The sequence below is a fragment of the Branchiostoma lanceolatum genome, chromosome 13 (genome assembly GCF_035083965.1).
Source record: "Branchiostoma lanceolatum isolate klBraLanc5 chromosome 13, klBraLanc5.hap2, whole genome shotgun sequence".
NCBI lineage: Eukaryota > Metazoa > Chordata > Leptocardii > Amphioxiformes > Branchiostomatidae > Branchiostoma > Branchiostoma lanceolatum.
Genome location: NC_089734.1, coordinates 14,419,681 through 14,424,314, shown reverse-complemented (window position 1 = coordinate 14,424,314; position 4,634 = coordinate 14,419,681).

Sequence of the window (4,634 nt, the reverse complement as noted above, 5' to 3'; positions counted from 1 at the left end):
TCGGCGGCTTTGCAACACGCCCAACACCCTGGTCAACTCGGCCCATGCCAACACCCTAACAATGTCCTAGTTGACCAGGGTGTTGGGCCAAGTTGACTAGCATGTTGTGTTACGCCAAAGAGCTGCGTTATACCGGCAATACAGAACTGATACAGATCTAGATATTCTGTACTCTCCAAGCAGAGGAGTGGGTTCGGCTGTTTTTTGACGAATCCATATGGGCTTGCAACATAAAGAAAACGGGACAAAATAGAAAGCCCGACAAAAACGCCTAAAACCTCAAAAACAAGCCGGACCCACTCCTCTGCTTGGAGAATAGATATCCTGCCTAATATATTCTCTCTCTCTTGCTATAGCTCAGTAACCCTCCCAACATTGTAACAATCAGTAGATTGTATAGATAGCGGACTAAATTTAAAGTTAAACTGGGTAAACTAACCTGTAGCCTTGTATATGTATGGAGTTTGGAAGTATAAAGGACAATGGCGACCAAATGAATGCCACTCAAGGGCGAGTGTTTAAATCAAATTAGACACTCTTTTGCTGGTAATTCTTCAGGTTCAAATTCAATTTTCCTGACGGTAAAAGCCTGCCGTAAAAGAGTTATTTCACTTGCTACACTGATTGGTGAGAGGGTCAGGGTAATTCCAGGGTTATACACTCAGATACAAATACAGAGAACAGTCTGTATATTGCACACGTATAATGTTGCATTGTAATGTGGCGTCGTGGTGGCGTAGTGGCAGGGTGTTTGGCCCCAGCACCCAGAGATACCGGGTTGGAATCCGGGGTTCCCTGATTTGTTCTGTTGGCATTGTGGCATTGGGAAAGGCACTTAACACGACTTTCCCCACTTTACTCAGATGAAAATGAGTACCTAGCTTTGGTTAAGGACGTCCCTCGGATAGGACATTCAATGGAGGTCCCGTGTTTGAGGAGAGCCACACCTCAAGCACTTTTAAGAACCCAACACACTTACTGAAAAGAGTAGGGGTCCTTTCCGGTGTGTGTGGATCATATAAATCTGTCCGGATATGCAGTGTTACGTGTTACGCCTTCATGCGGGTACCTGTGATGGTACAGTCAAAGTTTCAGGGTTGGAATATACATGTCCTAAGAATTACTCGGATACTTAAAACATGTTTTCCTCTTGAGTTAGTTCAATAATCTATGAGAAATAAAGCACAGGAACGTAAACTGACTGTAAAGAATCAAAATTCATAAAAATACCAGGTCTTCTGAAACAAAATTTTAAACTTTTGATGGCCTCGTTCCCAAATTTAATTCTTCCTTCCTAGCTCTTAAGACCATGGCCAGTAGCTAACAAACACATTTTAAATCTGCCACTGTGACAGCTGTTTAGTTTCAAAGGAGCACAAAAAATCCTGCAAATGCAAAACAATTTGTAATTCCAGACTCAGTTACTTAATATAAGCTACAGTAATAGATTCTAGTATTCAAACTGTTCATAATATTATATGTAATGTAAAACCCTGAAATACATGTATTTCTAGCCCCACAGCAAAATGACAGTTATTTTCGATTTTACATGTACCAGCAATTTGCACTATGGGTTTTGTTTGTTTAGTGAACAGGTGTTTATTCATGAGAAGCTCAAATTGGCCTCCAAACTGCTTTTCATTGAGGTGATGAGGGAAGAGGTAAGCTAAAGGGTCAGAGATACAAATTACATCATTTAAGTCCTAGTAGTAAGAACACTATCAACATAGGGGAGTATATCACTACATATACATGGCACAAAACATACAGTGAAAGCTGGTTCGAATTCATTTGTATTTCGAACCATTACTTCCGATCACTGTAAATCATACTAAATGCAGAAATGTTTGCGGTGGTTTTATGTTCGCGGTTTTCGCGGCGACCGTTTCACCGCAAACTTAAAACCACCGCTAACATTTTTGTCCGATTACTGTAGCAGTATGTGACAACATCACTGCCGTGAACTTAAAACCACCGCGAACATCCTATTTTCGCCTTAGCGCGAAATAAAAACCACGCAAACTTAAATGCATTTACAGTATGTACATTGTAGCATTTTCAAAATCTACTGTAATTTACCTTTACCCGTTGCATAACCCCTAACCAATACAAATTTGGTGCTAAATAGTTACTTCAGCTAATAAGTCACCTGAGAAACTACAGGTAGTTAACGACAGTAATTTATAACAATGTGCCTCTGTGCACAAACAATACAGTAGGTTCAAAGCCTTTATCCTGAGTCTGTGACATTGACAAAGGCCTTTGGAACTGGGTCTAATCAATTTTCTATCAGGACAATCTACACAGTCTAGCTTTTTGAATACCGTACCTTACACAGTTACAGTCAACAGTGATTACAAGAAAGCATGCAGAAAAACTTGGAAACCCTATAAGGAGTTGAGAATCATCTTTTTTAAATGCAATTTTCTCTCAAATACAGAAAATACTTTGGTAGGGTCTCTCTGGCTAACATTTGGGACTGTATACAACAAATTTAAACAATGACTCACAATCAAATGTACTTTTACAATTGTACAGTCGAAGTGTACACAGTGGCAGCGGCGCCATCCCAAGAAAATCAAGCTGAAAGCCTTGTGTTTCTTTTCACTAATAGAGTCCTTAACTTATTAATATAAGCTTACTCAAAATACAGGAAATAGCATTTCAGAGTCAGAGGCTCAAGATTTCAAAATTTTCTTTGAATGAGGGAGCGAACATTTTTTCTCTCAAATACAGAAAATACTTCTGATCAGTAGGGTCTCTGAGGCGAACATTTGGGAATGTCTACAGCAAATTTGAATAATGAGTAAGCTTGTACTTACATACATACAGTCAAACTTTACTCAAAGAGTCAAAGTACAATCAAAACACCGCCAGGCGCAATTGTACAGTCCAGAAATACTCTCATACTAAATCTGTTCTACTCATTATAATGTTAACTCCGACGTGCGTGGACAATCGTCTGGTGAAAAACAAGGGAACCATGGTGCAAAGTTCAAAGTCGTCACTGTAAATGACACAAAAGAATGTTTAACTTTGTAGAAAACGGGAGAGTCAAGTTGCACTGGCGGACTGAACACAATGTGTACAACCTTTGTTTGTTTTGGCTTATTGATCATGAGTAGTAATAAGACAGCAACCTCTGAAAGTTATCAAACTTAGGGCTGTTCCCGACAATCCTATTGCATTTGGGGGAACGTCATCGTAAAAATTTCATTAATCTTGTTGGTACTACATGTAGTAATAGAAATAAATGTGCTATTGATGGGTCAGTGGTCTGCTTAGAGTGGATGTCGTACAGGATCAAGAGGTCAGGGGTTCAATTCCTGGCACTCCACACTAAATGGGAAATCCTTCGGTAAAAAGTTGCACATCATAGGAAGAGGGATGGGCTTAAACATGGCTCTGGGACCAGTGTCCCTTTTTACGTTTTAGAAAGGACATTTAAGTGTCTTAAGTTTTAGTGAAAAAAACACAATTTGCATACAACGTAACTTGCACACCTTCAAAATCAAAATCAGTGAACCGTGAGCATTGAAGGCAGATACCAGTGTCTTAATCAACCAAGGAGGTTAAAAAGGGATTTCTAACCTCCTTGTTTCAACTCTGCAGACGTTATAAATTCTCTATATGATAACGTAACCTTTAATAACCTGTCATCCACCTTAAACAAATCCACGCGAAGGCTACCGTGGCAACCCTCCTCACCCCAATGTAGGAACTGACACGGTCACCATACTCGATTTGAATATCTGTATTTGTATCTGCACTATGTATCTGAATACGAATAAAGATTATACAAGTGGTTGCCATACATTATAACCAATGCAAATAAACGGGTTTGAATAACAAAAAGTGTAATGCAATACATATTTTGTACTCCTTTTCTCCTTAGTCAATAGGCACCTTATAGTGAAGTTATACCTTTTGTACAGGACCACAAACACCACTCAAAAGTGCTTCAGGTCCAGACAATATCCAGTTTCTTGAAACAAGAAAGGGAAGTTCAACACTCAGCGTAACATTGAAAAATAAATGGACACTTCAGCTCATACTCGAGAGCATTTCTAGATGAAAATTCTGGGTTAAATAATAACGTTAGTTAGATATTCATGAATATATGATTGTGAATAGATTACTTCTTCAGTTTATGTTAAGTTATCATTTTGTATCCTGATTTGTTATGATCTGTCATGTAATGTATTACAGGGCTCTCTTGGAAATCAGTTTCATAATTAACCGAAGGAACCATCCTTAAGATTGATAACAATAATTCACAATTGATCAACTGATCAGGAAATTTGCTCTTAGAAATATCACTATATAGTTAGTAACAACAACTTACAAGTATTCAAGTGTTCAACTTATCTATAAAAACATATGAGGGACAAAATACACAACAACCGGTTAACGAAGTTACAAACCGAACGAAGTCACCTTAAAATGCAAACGTCAGCATAAATAAGTAAACAGTCTGACAGCTAGATAAATAAGTAAACATCTCTTACAAGACGGCAAATACAAGACTTTCAAAAGAAACTAGACAGAATTTGTGAACATACTGTTGTACAATACCTTCTCGGTCATTCGTTCATCTATTTAGCTGTTTCCAGGCGTTTTTGGTTCGGTGTAAA